The sequence below is a fragment of the Panthera leo genome, chromosome B1 (assembly GCF_018350215.1).
Source record: "Panthera leo isolate Ple1 chromosome B1, P.leo_Ple1_pat1.1, whole genome shotgun sequence".
NCBI classification, from domain to species: domain Eukaryota; kingdom Metazoa; phylum Chordata; class Mammalia; order Carnivora; family Felidae; genus Panthera; species Panthera leo.
The window spans coordinates 79,151,213-79,169,688 of record NC_056682.1 but is presented as its reverse complement, the minus strand read 5'-3'; the positions used below and the strand labels follow the sequence as shown (position 1 = coordinate 79,169,688).

Genomic DNA, 18,476 nt, shown 5'->3' with positions numbered 1-18,476 from the left:
CACTTCAAGTTCTGTGTCTCTCTTTCTCTCTGCCCCTCCCCTGTTCACACTCTGTTGCGCGCGCGCGTGCTCTCTCTCTCTCTCTCTCTCTCTCTTCCCAAAATAAATAAACATTAAAAAAAATAAAAAAAATAGTAATGGCTCAGTTTGGCTATGGAAAGAAGGAGCCCACACTGAAAGGCATTGTGCTAAAATACTGGATGACAGCCATTTTCCATTATTTTGAGATGTGGTGATGTTCAGATTTCTGCCTGAGTGGGAAGAAGAAGGCAACTGACTTGGGGAAGTCTGATGAAGGCACCTCTGTCCCGGCCAGGTTTTCACACCGCAACGTTGTTGTCTCATTTAAATTCTTCTGAATTGCTCTGATATTAAAACCATTCTGAGACACCACTGCTGCACTAGGTCGGTGATTGACCACGCACTAGTGTTTTAGTCCCTGCATCTTTAGCATGGCAAACACTAGTGTCCCACCTAACTAAATGTTTTGAATAATGAATGGTAGCCGGAAAAATGGCTAAATTAAGGGTTGACAGTTTTAGCTCATGCATACTGGGGCATAACAGTTCTATTTCTGCTAGGCTTCCACAAATTCTCGAACTTAAAGTCAGAGTGGATAAAATGTCTATTTGATGAAGCAGGCTACTACATAGTGCCCTCCAAATAGAAGTCTTCCTAGTAAATGTAGTGCCTGCCCTTCCTGGGTGTGCTTAGAGTCCTCAAGACCACCCCCATGTTTGGGGATGTGTTGGAAGGGGGCATGGGACTTAGCATATTGTTGTACTCACAGCTAGTTTCTTCATAGCGATGTAGTAAGGACACACAGAGAAGAATTTGACAAACCAGGTGGACTCTGGAGAAATCCACATGTAGTTTTGCTTATGTTCTCTCCTCTCAGGAGCGGTCACACAGAGCAGACTCTTCCCCGAGCACTGAAAATGCAGCAACACGTGTGATACTTCTGTTCTGGAAAGCCCATTAGAGACCAGTGCCTATTGGGAGGTAGTCACATAGGCATGCTTTGCCCACTGTATACCAGGATTCCAGACTCCCAGAAGGAAAGCACATGTTCCATATAACCCCCGCATATGCACATTTATGTACAAACAGCTTAGGCATGGTAGGCCATGCTAACTTGTAAGGGACTGTTTTATATCCATTTAAACAACTGTTTACCAGCCTAGTTCCCAGATGCCAACCAAGGGCTGACTTTGCAAGCAGGCATTTCTAAGGATGGCCATCTTAGGCCTGCTGTGTTTACTCTCTCCTATACACTGGGCCTCTTCTTTTTTTAAAAATGTTTTAAGTGTTTATTTATTTTTGAGAGAGAGAAAGAAAGCAAGCGAGCATGCATGAGCAGGGGAGGGGCAGAGAGAGAGACACACACACACACACAGGATCTGCAACATGCTCCAGGCTCTGAGCTGTCAGCACAGAGCCCAACGCAGGACTCGAACTCACGAACTGCAAGATCATGACCTGAGCCAAAATCAGATGCTCAACCAACTGAGCCACCCAGGCACCCCTCACTGGGCCTCTTCTAACTGCTGGTGTGAGGAATGTGAGGGCAGGGGTGATGTTCTCTGTCTTTGGGATTCATAGCCTTTTCTCCTTTTTTGCTTGGGAAGTGTCTTCTCCATTCTGTTGGGGAAGTGTGTGTTGTCAGGCCTATTAGGAAGTACAGGATTAACTTTATTGAGGAGCATGGGAATCGACATGAATGTGGTCAGTGCAGGTCAAGTAAATTTCAAACCATGCAGCCTTATGTTGCTGGACTAATTTGGCACAGGATGAAAAGTCCCTTAAAAGCTCTCCTTGTTTTAACTTTCCGGTTGGTTGATTTCTCCTTGAGAGTGACCCCAAAGGGCAGGAATCAGTTTTGTCAGCTTTATTTCTGTTCTCACCCTTCAGCTCTATTGAGCGCTGTCATTGGAGGCCCCACATTTTCTCAAGGATCAAGGTGCTGCTCTGTCTGTCCTGCCCTCCGTCCTTGGCGTCTGGTCAAAACCCCCTTCCTCAGCTTGGCCTAGGCTTTGTAGTATCTGGTTGACACTGACCCTCCTCAGATCTGCTCCCTCCTCTATTTACCCTTCTGGATTTTTCTCTAAAAAGTTTTTTTTTTTAATTTTTTTTTATTAAAAGGTTAAAAAAAAGTTAAATCCTTCAATCAGGATTTGTTAGGTGAGTTTGTCATCCAGTATTAATGCTGTCTTCCTCCTCCTGTGAGCTATCCCAAGTCATTATTTCTTTTCATGCAGATATTTGTAGAATTATTCTCTCTCTCTCTCTCTCTCTCTCTCTCTCTCTCTCTCTCTCTTTTGGCATGTAATCATGCTACCAATACCCTCTAATCCATAGTGATTTAGGGGAAGAGTTTGATTTCCTTTTGTGTCATAGCTCCTCTCTTGACCAGGTAGTGATGGCTTCTGTCAATCTTTGCATAGTATTGTGTCTTTCTAGTTACTATAGAGATAAAAGCTTCTAGAATTCTAGAGTAAAATCTAGTTACTTAAAGCTCTGTAAACACCTGTGCTAAGTCTTGAATCTGGTTCAAAATAATCTGGGGACTTGGATGAATTAAGCTAGCCATCAGTTAGTGACTGAGGTAGTTAGGTGATGTGCCCCTAGGAGTTTATTAAATTACTTTTTACTTGTGTGTGTGTGTGTGTGTGTGTGTGTGTATGTATTTATATGTATAGATCTATCTATATATATCCATATATCTCATATTATTCACGATGAAGTTATATGATCTGATTTTTGGTGTTGGCATCATTTCTTTTATCCAGTTATCAATTCATTCAACAAACATCTGTTAAGCTGCTCTTTCATGCCTTGCACTCTGTGGACAGGCACAAAAGCTTAAGGAAAAAAAAAGCAGATCTTGCTTTCCGGAAGTTCAGCGTTTAGTAAGAAAGACAACGGTGTTCGTAACTGACACAGTGGAAATCCAGTAACCTGGCCTGAAGAGTGTGTGTTTGAGTTTGGACCTATAGGAAGCCGGTTGCTTTCTTTGTCCAAAGCCAGGTTAAGACCATTGCTATACTTTGAAGACTAAATGTAGTAGGCATTCCTTTGTGAATCAACCCAGTTGTTTCTTCAGAAGATATTCCATTCACAGCAGTGTGTTGGCCTATGGGAGATCTAGTGGACATATAAAATTCAAATTTCCTTTCCCTGAGCACTTTAGTTAGTCTGCTTAGGAAAGAGGGTCAGCACTAAGGGCTTCTTGAGCACCTGATGTTCCAGCCACTGGCCAGCTCTCGTTCAGACGAACCACGGATCAACCCGTCAACCCTGAGAGGGTAGATAGTATTGGTTGTGTGTTTTGTTTTTTCATTTTCTTTTAGATAGTAGTGTTTTTTTTCTGCAGTTTACAGACTAATGAAAGAAACGGAAGCTTGGAGAGTTGAAATTAACTTACCCAAGGTCACACAGCTTGCTTTATTCATTTACAGCCTGCCTTGGTCCAAAAAGGATTTCAGGCAGTTAAGCCACACAGTTAGAAAATTCCTTGTGGTCTTTCTACTGTCCCAAGAAAAACAAGACCATATTTTTTTCTTTTTAAGCTTAAATGATTCATAGTGTTTCAGGCAGTATTACTACATGGATAGCTCCAAGTTTGAATTTTACAAAAGTGCTTACGTATGTCTCTGTTGGAATGTGTAGGAGTCAGAAAGGAAATCTCTGTATTCGATTTCATAAAGTCATGAGCTTTATATAGTTGCTTGAGCCACACATGTCAGTGCTTGGTTGTGTGTACAAGAAAGTTCTTATTAATCATTGCACAGCTGGTGTGTTGTTTGCCAGCATTATTACTTATTCTTAATTACCAAAAGTGCACATGGGCTGCAAACTATAGATTGTGCCAAACCAAACCTCTAAAGTGGTCGAACTGATAGGTTTTGGGGAAGATTTATAATCCTTTGTAAATGATAGCCGTGCTGTATATATTCATATAAAGAAACAGTGTACATCAGAAACTCACACAAAATCTGGATCATAATCTCAAGTATATGATTCTCAATATCTGCCTCCTGTTCTCTTTAACTTGTTGCTGAATCAACTTGGCTTGTTTTGTATATTGAGAGTAGAGTTTATTTATATTTTATTTAGGAAAGGCTCTGCCTTTTTTAAGGTACTTGTTTTTCTTTCCCTAACTCAGCAATGAGTAGAAGTGGAGACATTTTTTTCTCCAGGAAAGCCTTCAAACCCTTGATTTCTCTCGAATGTCATTTCTGTTGAGATGGAAATGGTGGACATGACCACTAAGAGGATTAGTCATCGTTTTCAAAATTTAATGAAGGAATTAGGTCATTTGTGCTTAATGTGCTAATAAGCTCACAGAGTAAGCTGTAGTTACTGATGGATTGATGTGGAAGGGTCTTCGGAATGATCATTGTTTCTTGTGTGTACTCCTTCTATTCTACAATTTCTGCAGGATGGTGTTACCTGCCATGCCCAGGGCCACAAACACCTGCAGCTGAACTTTTTTGGAAGTCCTCTGGGCTTTATCCAAATTCTGTGTAGCTTAAAAGAAAACTCTTTCACTTGACTTTATTATTCAGATGAATCCAAACTATTGTAAATGGCTTCTCAGTTTCCATTGTTTTCCATTCTTGGCAGGTTTCCTGCTCATCACTATAGGTTAGTGGTTCCTAACCAGTTTTTATGTTTCATAGGTCTGTGAGAATTTTATGAAAGACAACAATCTCATTGAAAAAATACAAATGCATATGGACCATTTACATACAATTTGAGGGTATACACTAATACTGAATTCTCTAAGAGACCTCAACTGGGAACCCTGGCTTGCTGAAATGAACTTGGATGATACTGAAATAACTTAATAAAAATATGTGGCCCATTTTTACGATGCGGGAGTGCGGGAAGTAGCGAAGTTTAGCAACTTACAGGTTCCTGCATGTGATAGTGTGTTACTTTTTACTTATGGCTTTACCAGTAGTATTTATTGTCCACTTATTATCTAAAACAGATATCTCAAACACATGTTTTAAGATATCAAAGACAGAGCTCAAAAATCTTACAATATAAACTAAAAATAAGTTAAAGGAAAAAGACAAAAAAATAAACAAACAAAAAACACTTTGGTATCAGTCAAATTGAGGAAAAGGCCAGGGATCAGCAAATGATGTTTTTAAAAATTGGCATGGGCCATATCTGTTTTACTCCTAACTCAACCTTCCACAGACATGATACGGAGCAGATGCATATGTAATCCTCAGAATCCCTTTTGGGAGGGAGGTGGAGAAGATGGTTTGGGCAGCTTTGGGTAAGACTTGCAACTTCCACAAAGGTAGAAGTTCCTCCTGACCATCCTAGCCTCCCACCAGAGAAAGGAGAGTAGGTGGGGTGTGACTTCCTCTCATAGACACTGCAGGGTCAGTGATCTCTGGCAGTAGACAGAAAATCAGAAAGAAAACCTCAGAATCAAAACTAAATTTTAAAAAAGAGCTTAGAAAAAGATGGGAAGAATGAACCCTGAGAGTAGGGAGGGGAATCCCATTTCCCACCCTGATAACTTGTAACATGAACATCTAGAAGTCATGTCTCTTACCTGGTCCAGCTTCTGCCTAGTAAATGGTGGGAAGTGGTGATAAAGTGGCCGGCTAGGACAGAGACTTCTGGCAGGGGCTGAAGGGCCTGGGGCCTCCCCTGGAGTTTGTATAGCCCAGGCAGAGGGAGTGAACACAGGCACAGGCGTTTTGGCAAAACCACAGAGATGAAGTGAGAGAGCAGGTTGCTTATAGCCCTGGCTGCGTCCTTGTCCTCCCCATCCTTATTGGTTATTGACTCAAAATGTTGAAGCCCTAACCCCAATGTGACCTTATTTGGGGATGGGGTCTTTAAAAAGGGAACCGAGGTTAAATGAGGTGATACGGATGTGTCCCTCATCCAATTGGACTGTTATAAATAGAAGAAAAGGCACCAGGGATGCACATGCACAGAGGAAAGACCGTGTGATGACACGGCAAGAAGGCAGCAATCTGCAAGCCAAAGAGAGAGGCCTCAGGAGCAACAATCGTTGCTGGCACCTTGGTCTTGGATTCCCAGCCTCCAGAGCTGTGAGAACACACATTTCTGTTGTTGGAGCCGCCCGGTCTGTGGTGTTCTGTTGTGGCAGCCCAAGCTGATGAACACACCATTCTCCAGCGACAGAACACTGGGCAGGCAAAGCTGCAGTGTGTAGAAGAAGAAAACAGACGTCCACAACATGGGAAGAGATTCAAGGACGTGTCACCCGTGGTGTCATGGTGTGAATAAAGTGTTGACAAAGCTGCCCATTTAAAACACTAGTATGGTTGAAATGAAACAACCAAAAATATCCAGCGTGTAGTCAATGAGCCTATATTGCAGAAGGAGAGGAGAAAATGTGAACTATAATTGAAAAATCTAAGAACTACTGGTCTAAGGAAGAGAAGAAAGGAACTCACTAAAATTTATCTCTATAGAAGAATTATTTATTTATTTATTTATTTATTTATTTATTTTTAATTTTTTTTTAACGTGTATTTATTTTTGAGACAGAGAGAGACAGAGCATGAATGGGGGAGGGACAGAGAGAGGGAGACACAGAATCTGAAACAGGCTCCAGGCTCTGAGCTGCCAGCACAGAGCCCAACGCGGGACTTGAACTCACAGACCGCGAGATCATGACCTGAGCCAAAGTCGGCCGTTCAACCGACTGAGCCACCCAGGCACCCCAGAAGAATTAAATATTTAATGAAATGGGAGTTAAAAAAAATAAAATGATGAAGGAGGGGTTTTAAAGATACTTGCTGAGCTAAGGAAACAGACTGACACATGTACAATGTATTAAAATGAACAAATTAAAAATACCAAAATAGAATAAAAAATTAAAAAACAAATTACCCTCCTTAATGGAACAGTCACATTCAATGAAAGGAGAGACACAAGTCAAAGAAACAGACACACAGGGCAAGAATGACCCATCAGAAGTCATCACAGGAGTACAGAATGAATGCAAGGAACAGAAATAATTTTGATGATAAAACAGAACTTTTTTCTGAATCAGAGTGAGACCATAATCTGATCAAAATGTTCGCTGAATTTCAGAAAACATCAATCTGAATAGTAAGTCCTTCAGAATGATCCGTGTAGAGACAAACTGATTCAGTTATTAGATTTTAAGGAAAAATAAAAAACACTGGGAGGATACATCTGGTTGCCAAATATTTTCCTACAGCAACTCAGAAGACAATAAAAGCAGTGTTTATAGGTCTTGAGTATCTATTTTTGGCTACAAAGAAAAATCCCAAATTTCAAAAGGCAGAAATAACACAGACCATCTTTTTTCCCCCCCGATCGGTAATATTCTAAATCTAGAAATTAGAAGCCAAAAAAAAAAAAAAAAAAAAAAGAGTCCTTGGTCATCTGGAAGTTTAAAGACTTTCATGATTCATGGGTGAAAGTGGAAATAAAAAAGTTGTAGAATACCTAGAAAAATATTATGAAAACAAGCTTATCAAAACTTAAAGGATAGTGCAAAAATTATGTTCTAAGGGAAATGTATACACTTAAATAACTGCATAACCAAGCCAGAAAGAATGAAATAAGTTAAATTTCCACCCACCTACATCCCCAGAAATTTGAAGAAAATATGAAAGTTGAAATTAATTAGGAAAGAAAAAAGTGGTTTTTATAAAACCTCTTGCATTTTTGGTAGATTGGGGAGCATAAAATAAAACAGATTTTCTTGGCTAAGCTAGTCAAGAAAAACAGGGGTGGGAGAGAAGGCTCACATACATAAAAAGAAACATGTGAAAATAACCATAGATACACAGTGCACAGAATTTTGAAAATCTGAATAAAATTAGTGTACTAATAAACAGAAAACGTTCAAAGAACTGCCATCCCCTGCTCCCCCCCCCCAAAAAAAAAGCACCAGGCAGAGATATTTTCACAGGTGAATTTTAAAGTTGGAAGAAACCATTTAATAGGTAAATCAGTTAGTATTTAAACTGGTCCACACTATAGCAGAGGAAAGTTTCAACTTCTTTTTATGATGCTGGTGGGGCACTAATGCCAAAGCCTGTCAGAGATAAAGTTGTAGATCAATTTTACTTATGCATATTGTGCAGAGACCTTAAATAATACATCATCAAGTAACAGCAGTATTTTAACGGGATAATATTTCAGTCTAAGTTGAATTCACCCCTGAAATACAAGGGTGGTTCAATATTAGGAAATACATTAATATAATAATATGCCATATTAATAAGTCTAAGGAGAAAATCTTACAGCAGATGCCTAAAAGCTGAGGCTTTTACATTATTCCTAACGTAATACTTTAGTAAAGCAGAAATTGTGGATGCTTCCTTAAAATGATTTAAAATGTATATTTTAACCCTTAAGTTCATATTCTATTTAATTATTGAAATACTTAAAAGGTTGATGAAATCATGACATGGCTCACTGTTACTATTGTCCTAGAAGTATGATATAAGAAAAGCAAGAAACAAAACAGAGCTAGTTTGAAAACTAGAAGGGGGAGAGTTTGCATTATTTACAGATGCTTGTACACGTGGATAGCCCCAGAGAGCAGATTGAAGAGCTCTTAGGTACACTAAAATGATTCATTGGGATGAAGGATTAAAAGTAATTACCAAATCGATAGCTTCCTTATATACCGCAGGGCATCAGAAAATACAGCGGGAGAACAGGTGTGATTATCAGTGTTATCCGAAAAGATGAATTACCTGAACGTAAGCCTAAATCAAGAAAAGATAAATCACTGGCGTGTGAGCCTAAATGAAGAGATGAAGAGCACCTATGTGAAGAAAGTTATAAAGTTCCACCCATGGGACTTTCCCAGATGAGGGAAGTCCCTAGGAGGAGGGGGAAACAAGTGTGTGTGAACTGGAACAGACTTTGTTCGCAGTGTCCCGCAAGGTGTAGAATGCACCCCTGTCGTGAAGGCCATCTCTCTAGTACAAAGTACTCTGCAGATACTGTCAAAATTTTGCAAAAATGTAGAGCGTGTTTGCTGCCATTGACGTCTACTGTATCTCTCAGTGCAAAAATCAGACAGCCTTGCGGCGCCTGGGTGGCTCAGTTGGTTAAGCGTCTGAGTTCAGCTCAGGTTATGATCTCATGGTTCATGGGTTCAAACTCCACGTGTGGCTCTGTGCTGACAGTGTAGAGCCTGGAGCTGGCTTCGGATTCTGTGTCTCCCTCTCTCTCTCTCTGCCCCTCCTCTCCTTGTGCTCGCTCTCTCTTTCTCAAAAATAAATAAATACACAATAAAAAAAATCACAAACAGCCTTCAGTGGCAGGCGAGAGGGTTAACCCTCTCACACAAATTATGTGATGGCTATAAGAAGAAACGTTCAGCAGCTTGTTAAAAAGAAGACTCACAAACATGGATACCTATCTTGGTGGACACATCCTAAGGTGGCCCAGTCATCTAGGCCCTTGGGTGCCTGTGGGACCCATGGCTTGATTCTAACCAGTAGAATCTAAGGTGATGGATGTTTTCCCCATGATTGTTTTGTTATGTAAAACTCCCTGGGACCAGACTGGAAGCAGAGGTTCTCACTGGCCTGGAAGAAGCAAATAGGCATGTTATGAACTGCTTTTGGAGAGGAAACTGTGGGGGCCTCCATCTCATATTCACCAGAAAGTCAGAACGTTCGGTTGTACAGCTGCAAGGAAATGAGTTCTGCTAACAACCCAAATGAGGTCGGAAGCAGATTTATCCCCAGTCCAGCCTCCGTAATACAGGCTGGCTGATCCTTTGATTACAACCCTGTGAGCTGAAGACCGGGGCAGAGGACCCAGTGAAGATGTGCCTAGACTCCTGACACACGGAAACTAGGAGATAAACGATAGCTTTCTTATGCCCATCAAGAATCAGAAAACACAGTAATGGTAAACGTGTTGTTTTTAGGCTTTGGGTTTATGGGAATTTGTTACACAGCAATAGTAAATGAGCACACAAAACTGAATGAGAGCTAAAACACTGGCATACTGGCTCACTCTGAATTAAATTTAAAAAATCTCCTACTACTTACCCAACTTTTCTTTCATACCTTCATATCTTAAACTCTAGTCATCCTGGCCTCCTTGACATTCCTGGAATACGCAAGGTACATTTCTCCCCCAGGGCCTTTGCACTTAATTATTTCCAATGTCCAGAACATTGCAGGTCCTGTAAAAAGCATTCAGTTAACAGTTGAAGAATTCAAAAAATTGAGACATGGAACTGTATCTCTATTATGATCCTTTGTGTATTAAAATACGTACCTAGAAATTGGGTGTGTGTGTGTATGTGCATGCATAGGCATAGGCAACTTTTAAAATTTCCTTAGAAGAAATCAAAGAAACTATTGACAGTGATTAATTACCTTGGAAGGGACTCAGTATTTTTCCAGTATTCTGTGTGTCAGTATCCTCATCAACAGTGTTATTAGGATAAGGCTCATTTATAGTTTTCTTCTTTGACTTAAAAAAAGCCAACTATCACATACTTAAATTTACATTACAGAATAAACACTCTAGTTCTCTATCTCAGAGTGTAAAAATATCTGTCAGTTTGACTAATTTTTTGGATGAAACTGGAAATTGCTGAAGAAATCAGGCTTCAGTTTGAAGAAAACTTAACAATGAGTCTGAATTCTTTTTTGAGTTTGAGCCCCTTACATTCTTTGATGTCTTTCCTTTCTGATGAATGAAGCCCTTGTATGGCTGTCTTGTCCTTAGATGACAAAAACTTGAAGCAGTAGTGAGAGAAATATTTATATATATGATCTGTTGAGCACATTTACTACGAAGTGGTTATATTTTGAAGTCACTTTGGGAACGGTTATTTTGCTCATATCCAGACTATCATCTGCTTGTACATGATATCAGATGAAGAAATGAAATAAATGTGTCTCTTTGTGACAGAGTAAATAAAGATGGCCACAAACTCTTCTATACTCCTTCCATAGAGATAAGAGAATCTGTCTCCTTAAATCTTGGTGGACCCTGTGTTGCTTTGGTCATTAGACTGTGACAGGAGTCACTCTTGACTATAGTTTGACGAGCTGACCGTTTCCATTTCCTTCCTCTTGGGATGCTCTTTTTGGGGGAAGGCAGCCGCTGTAGAGAAGTCCAGCTACCCTGAGAGTGCCAAGCTGTGAGGAAGCCCATGCTTATCATGTAGGGAGGCTGTGTAGAAGGGAGGAAGAGATATGCACAGCCAGACTTAGTTCTTCCAGTCTTCTCATCCCAGGCATAGGATGTGTGGAAAAACAGCATGGTCATCCCAGACTCTAGCGGACAAAAGTGAGGAACCCAAATGACAACCAAAACTAGGGTTTCAGACATGTGTCCCCAGTCACTGTCCCAGCCACGCCCAGCCATTTGACTGACCTTGGCTTAGGCTGATCATTCCTGCTGTGCCATGTCCAAATACCTGAGCCAGAAAATTGTGAGCGTAATAAAATGGTGGTGGTTTGAGACCAGTAAGTTTTGGAGAGGTCTATTACATAGCAGTCAATGGAAGGAATATCCCATTATTTCACTGAACATGAATTTTGGTTTAGTGAATTCTGTGTCCCTATTGACTTCCGGGGGGGGGGGTGTTTTAGGTAGAAAAGGAAATATTTTTAAAAGTTATGTATTTAATGTTTGTTTGTTTGTTTAGAGGGAGGTGGAGAATCCCAAGCAGGCTCCATGCTCCACACAGAGCCCTATGTGGGGCTTAAACCCATGACCATGAGACTATGACCTAAGCCGAAATCAAGAGTCAGATGCTTAACCTACTGAGCCACCAAAGTGCCCCTAAAGGTTATATATTTAAAGAGCAACACGTTATCTGCATCTTTTCATACGATAAAAATTCTAAAAATGAAAATACAGAGCACAATCAGGTAATTAGTTCTCATATTATTTTCCCCAGTTTTAGAGCTTTAGCCAGTTGGCTGAGGTTTCTGCCTCCCTGCGCTCCCCCTGCTCATTCTTCCCCAACACAGGCTTTACTTATCCCTGGGACTCTGGCCTCTTTTGGAGCAGTATTCAGTATTACTGCTATAGTACCTATCTAGTTTTTTCGTTCTGTTTTGTTGACGTATTTTTGCATACTAGGAAATAGGAAAATAAGGTTAAAATACCTATTGGTGTGCTGTTGTGGTTCTTAGGAAACTTCAATCATCATGCTCTTCAGCAAACATCTCTATCCATGTCCGTGGAACTGTAAGATCACCGTTTCAGGGGTCAAAGAAGGATGACTTTATTTGCAATGAGTGTATTTATGAAATGGTAACAGTTCACAAATTTTTGTCACGTATTTATTAATATCTGACACATTCTTCTTTTGGAAAGGGAAAACCAGAATAGAGGGGATGGTAAAAGGAGATTACTCCCTAAATAGTCAGGGCCACCCCTTTGTCATGTTAACCGTGCATCTTGGGTATAATCAGAACCCACAGTATGCCTGACTTGAAGCAGAAACTAAGGGAGCTCATGTCTCAGCATGGTACACTGTGTATTTATCAGGGGTTGGGGAGAGGTTACTCTGTCCTGCAGGGAAGGGTGACAGGTCAGTTTGACAGAGCTTGTTTCTGTATTGTGGAGTCAGTCACTTGGCTCACGTAGCTTGGTGAGTGAGACAGGCTTTGGGGGATGGGCATATATTTTCTTATTCATAGATTCATGGGTCAACTATTCAAGCCCTGCATGTAGTGTCGGAGCCTCTTTTGGAATGCTCCTAGTCTTACCTTGTAAAACTTTGGTGACATGGAACTCATTCTCTCCCAAATTAACTGCCCAAGAGTTGTGTAACTTCACACAGTTCAGAGGTTTTTCCCCCTTATATTCAGTTGACATATGCCTTCTTACATTCTTAACCCATTAGCCCTGGTTTTCATCTCTGGGCCCAGTACAAGGTGAATATCTCTTTCACATGATGGTTTTTTAGAATCGGATAATTGGCAAGTTGCATGACTTTGCTTTGAATTTCCCACTTTCCTGGTCACATTGTGCTGTGGTTTATACTAAGAAATACATATTTAGTCTTCATCCACAGTTCCTGGCTCCCAGTTCCCAGAACCCTTGGAATTTCCTGAGCCAGAAGAGCAATGGGAGCATCTTTGTGATATTTGATCTCTTGTCTTCAGTTCCTGAATTGCTTCAGGTGAAAGGGATGTCTTGTTATTCATGAAAAGCTTTCTCTACTAGGACTGGATTTATGTAACCAAAGTGCCTTTTGAAAAGTACGTAAGGATGGGGGGCTGGTTGCCAGAGAACCAACAGTGAATAGAGGATTGAAACTTTCAGTTCTACCCCTGGTTTGGCTGGCAGATGAGAGGCTGGAGGTCAAATCAGTTGCTGGTGGCTGGTGATTTAATCAGTGGTGCCTGTGTAATGAGTCTTCATAATGAACCCCAAAGCAGAGGGTTTCCAAGTGCTTCCAGTTTGGGGAACCAGAAGGGTTCCCACATTCCATGGTGCTGGATCCCAGACTCTATGAGGACAGAAACTTTCTTCATGTGGCACCTCACCCTATGTGTCTCTTCATCTGGATGTTGATTTATATCCTTTAATATCCTTTGTAATAAACCAGTTATCTAGTGATTAAACCGGTTTACTGAGTTCTGTGAACTGCTCTAGCAAATAAATTGAATCCAAGGAGTGGGTCATGAGAACCTCTGATTTATAGCCAGTCAGAAGCCCATGTAACAATCTGGTCTTACAGTTGGTATCTGAAGCAGAGGGGGGTGGGGATGAGAGGGTTGAGGGACAGTCTTGTGGGACTAAGCCCTTAACCTGTGGGATCTGATGCCATCTCTGGCTGGATATTGTCAGAATTGAGTTGAGTTGCCCTAATGTGGTCTGGTCAGTAAGGCGTGCAGTTGGGATCAACATCTTCCTCGTTCTAGGTGTAGGATGTGTTAATTCTACTTGAGATGTTCTCAGTTTGCCAGTCATGACGTGTGTGTCCTCACTCTGGCCTTCCTGTACACATTGACTTTACTCACCACTTGGCTGAGGCATATGTTCTCATACTATACTTGTGTGGCTGCTTTTTATACAGGTTCAAGAACTTCCCAGATAGTTTTTTCTTTTGAATCCTGTATTGCTGGTCTGTTTGTTTCCAACCTGCTGAAAAGTGCCTGGGCATACTTCTTGCACAGGAAATTGTTCAGTATCTCTCCAGTTTTGTGTCCTGTATGAAGACAACAAATACTGAGTTAGAGCTCTGAGGCATAACACTAGAAGTATTTCTCTAGATTTATAGTGGTGGATCTCAACTCCCAGGGGACATTTGGCGATGTGTGGAAACATTTTTGATTGTTAGAACTGAGTGGTGTTGGTATGGGTATCTACTGGGTAGAGGCCAGAGGTACTGCTAACCATGCATAGGATGGTGCCTCCAACAAGAATTAGACCCAAAATGTCAAGGGTGCTGAGGTTGAGAAGTCCTTGTCCAGATTAATGTGGTTGTCGGAAACAGTGTCTGGTGAATATGATATTTTTAATTTTGCTAATCAGACTTATTACATTAGCACATAAGACAGTGATTCTCAAAGGGTCAACCGGGGGTCCCCTGAGGCCCTTTTTGGGGTCTCTGCGGTCAGAGCTCTTTTTATGATGATTGCCTTTTCCACTCATTCTTTTACAGAGTGGAGTGGAGTAGAGTGGAGTTTTCCAGAGGTGACGTGACATCTAATACGGAAACAGATTGAATGCAATAGCAGATATGAGAATCTAGCTGCCTTTTTTTTTACATCTGACATTAAAGAGAGTTTTGGGGCATGTGGGTGGCTCAGTCAGTTAAGCATCTGACTCTTGATTTTGGCTCAGGTCATGATGTCACGGTTTGTGAGTTCACAGTTTGTCTGGCTCTGTGCTGACAGCATGGAGACTGTTTAGGATTCTCTCTCCCTCTCTCTCTCTAAATAAAGAAATAAACTTTAAAAAAGAGATTTTCCAAATGGAAAACAATACAATTTCTCTTACTAAATTATTTTCTATTAGAAACGTTATTTTTTCATAAAACATGTTAATATGTAATTGGCATATTATTTTAATCAACTAATAATGCATGTAAAAATTAAAAGAATTTTTTTAATGTTTAGTTTTGAGAGACAGAGAAAAAATGAGAATGAGTGGGGGAGGGGCAGCGAGAAAGGGAGACAACAGAATCTGAAGCAGGCTCCAGGCTCTGAGCTGTTAGCACAGATTCCAACGTGGAATCCATGAACTGTGAGATCATGACCTGAGCTGAGGTTGGACACTTAACCAACTGAGCCACCCAGGTGCCCCTAAAATTTCTCATAAATTTTATTTTTTATTTCTAATACTAAGAATGTCAATAGACATAAAAAGTTCTTTGGGATCCTAGTAATTTTTGTAGTATAAAGAGATCCTGAGATGATGAATTTTAAGAACTTCTGACTAGGTGACATTTCTTCATTGTATATGCAAGGATATTATATCGAGTGACAGTTTTAAAGACCTTGTTAGAATCTAAATATACAGAGTGTTTATGTTTCCCAACCTGAATAGAGATTAATTGGCAGGTTCCTAGTTAACCTGTGGTAATTTCTAGTTATCCCTTGTCTGCTTCTCCAAGTGATCACCGTTCCTTTAGTAGTAAATCTGAGTGCACTTTGGGATCTCCATTTGTCAGAAGGATTTCCTCTGCTTCAGTTCCTTTGCTTCATTCATGGATAGTATGTTTTTGTTTTGTTGTGGAGTTAAGATTAAATTTTTGAAAATATCTTTGGCCTTGTGAGAAGGCTTTCCTTTCAGGACCTCAAATGATGGAAGCATACATTACTTTATGTGGAATATTTTGAAGTCTCCTTTCATGAAACCTAAGTCTGGTATTCAGATAAGGGACAGTGCTATTCCTTGGAGAGAATGTGTGGCTCACCTCCTGAACTTTTTAAAATTTTTGAAATTCTATTTCATATGGTTAACCAATTCAAAATGTCATAGATGTCTGCGATTTGGTGTTGGTCATATGGATATGTTTTTTAGATACATTTCCCTTTGCTCTTTCATTCTACCATGAAGGTAGAGGGAGATAAAGACCTGCCCAGATGAAGTGTAGGAGGATATTTGTGATTGAAGGGTGCATTGACTTATGGGAGTGATGGTGTTTGAGATGCTAGACATCATGTGGTCTGGTGCAACCAGACCGCATTTAGCTGGATCAGGAAACAGGCCTATAATGGTGTTGCTTTCCCAAGGTCATGTTATATTTAATAGCAAGGAACATTATCACTTAACTTTATGACCTTGTGGCCCTTTACTAGTAATATGATTGTACACAAGTTATTTAATCTCTTTAGGCATCTCTGTTTCCTCATCTATATCATTGAAATAAAAATAGCAACTTTGTAGGGTTATTGATATTAATTTACATAATAGCCTTTCTTTTGAAAAATTTCAGATCCACAGAAAGGTTGCAACATGATGCAATAAACATTTGTATTTCCTGTCCCCATACAGTGTAATTACATTATTATTATTATTATTATTATTATTATTATTATTGCTGTTGAACCATTTGAGATGAAGTTTGATTTCTTTATGACCCCTTTCATTTCTAAAAACTTCAGTATGTGTCTTCCAAAAACAAGGAAAAATTCAGGAAGTTTGAAACTGACACTGTATTGTTATTTAATGTATTGTGACACTAAGGGTGACCCACAGTCCAACACATTGACACTAGCTGGGAATTTGTTAGAAATGAGAATTTGGGGCCCTACTCCAGGCCTGCTGAATCAGAATATGCACTTATTTATTTAATGTTTTATTTATTTAGAAGCACACTATGATAATTAATTTTATTTGCTCAAGGGTTCATATTGCAAGCACCAAACAAAGCATGGGCTTCGATTCTGTGAGCCCAGATTCACATATTTAGGAGGATAAAAGCAAACTGTGATCCCTATATATGGATGAAAAAACTAAAGGCTCACCGTACATCATGTTGTAGTTTAAAATTTTTAGAATCCAGAAGTCACAGGTCTTTTAGGTCTTTCTGGATGTCCCACAAAGTATCTGCACTTTTCTTGAGCTGAGCAGCCTCATCATCCTTCACCTTCTGGTTGATAACACTGGTTAATCCCTGAGTGTTCAGGATGCATGGAAGGCTCAGGAAGACTTCATTCTCAATGCCATACAGTCCCTTCACCATTGACACTGGATGAATCCTGGATAGATTTTTCAACATGGATTCAATAAGATCAGCCACACTTAGTCCCGCAGCCCAGTTGGTATATCCTTTTAGCTTGATGACTTTGTAGGCACTTTCAGCCACCATCTTATGCACTTCCTTCCAGTTTTCACTGTCATTGGCTATTCCCATTTCTGGATTCAGTTCCTGGAGAGAAACATCTGCCACATTCACTCCCTCCACACAGCCACACTTGAGTTACCATGTTCTCCCAAAATCCATCCATGGCAGTTGCTGGGATGAGTGCCAAGTTTTTTAGCCATAAGATAGTGAAATCTGGCAGAATCCAGATTATACCCACTTCCAATCACACAGCACTTGGGCAGTCCACTTAACTTCCAGGTAACGTGTAAGAATATTCACTGGGTTGGAGACCACAATTATGATACAATCAGGCCTGCACTTGACTATCTGAAGAATAATGAATTTGAAGACATTAACATTCCTCTGCACCAGGTTGAGCTGGCTCTGCCCCTCCTTCTGGCGGACTCCTGCAGTTACCACCACAACCTTAGAATTGGCTGTGACAGAGTATTCTTTATCTGCCACAATTTTAGGTGTCTCAAGAAATCAGCTCCCATGTTGCAGACCCTTCGTTTGTCCTTTGCATTTATCTTCCAAAACATCCAAGGGCAAGTTCACCAGCCAGAGACTTTCCTAGAATGCTGATGACACGTGCCATACCAACTTGTCCAACACCCACTTGAGTGATCATATTGTTTGGGATGGTTGCCTCTTCTTCTGCGACTGGTGCAATCAGTTTTTCCTTATGAATTGCCATTGTGCCCATAGAGAAATGGCTGTTAAAGAGCCATGCGAAGAAGACAGTGTCAGCTGCCCAGAATCTGTATTTAACAAGACCCCTGATTTGTATGTGTATGAATATTTGAGAAGCACTGGACTGAGCAATCCATATTCATACTTAATTAGTTGTTACATGATAGCTTTTTTTTTTTCTTTTTAAGTAATCTCTGGGTCCAGCATGGGGCTTGAACTCATGATCCTGAGATCAAAAGTCACATGCTTTACCAACTGAGCCAGCTAGGTGCCCCCAGGATACCTTTTGTGGAAATATTTTCGTCCATGCAGGATCCAGTCCAGTGTATTGAATTGTGTTTAATAATTGGCATGTCTCCTTAGTTTCCTTTAATTTAGAATATTTCCTCAGTCTCTGTCTTTCATGATACTAGTACTTTTGAAGAGTATAGACCAGTTGTTTTGTTTTGATTTTAAAATTTTAATTCTATATAGTTAACATACA

At 40.3% G+C, this 18,476-nt stretch overlaps 1 protein-coding gene and 1 pseudogene across 4 annotated transcripts in view; one reads left to right on the top strand and one right to left on the bottom strand.

The window, feature by feature from the left end:
- Positions 1-18,476, top strand: part of ARHGAP10 (Rho GTPase activating protein 10) — a 320,443-nt gene that overhangs the window by 230,257 nt on the left and 71,710 nt on the right. The window lies entirely within an intron of this gene.
- Positions 17,000-17,996, bottom strand: LOC122217804 (annotated as a pseudogene).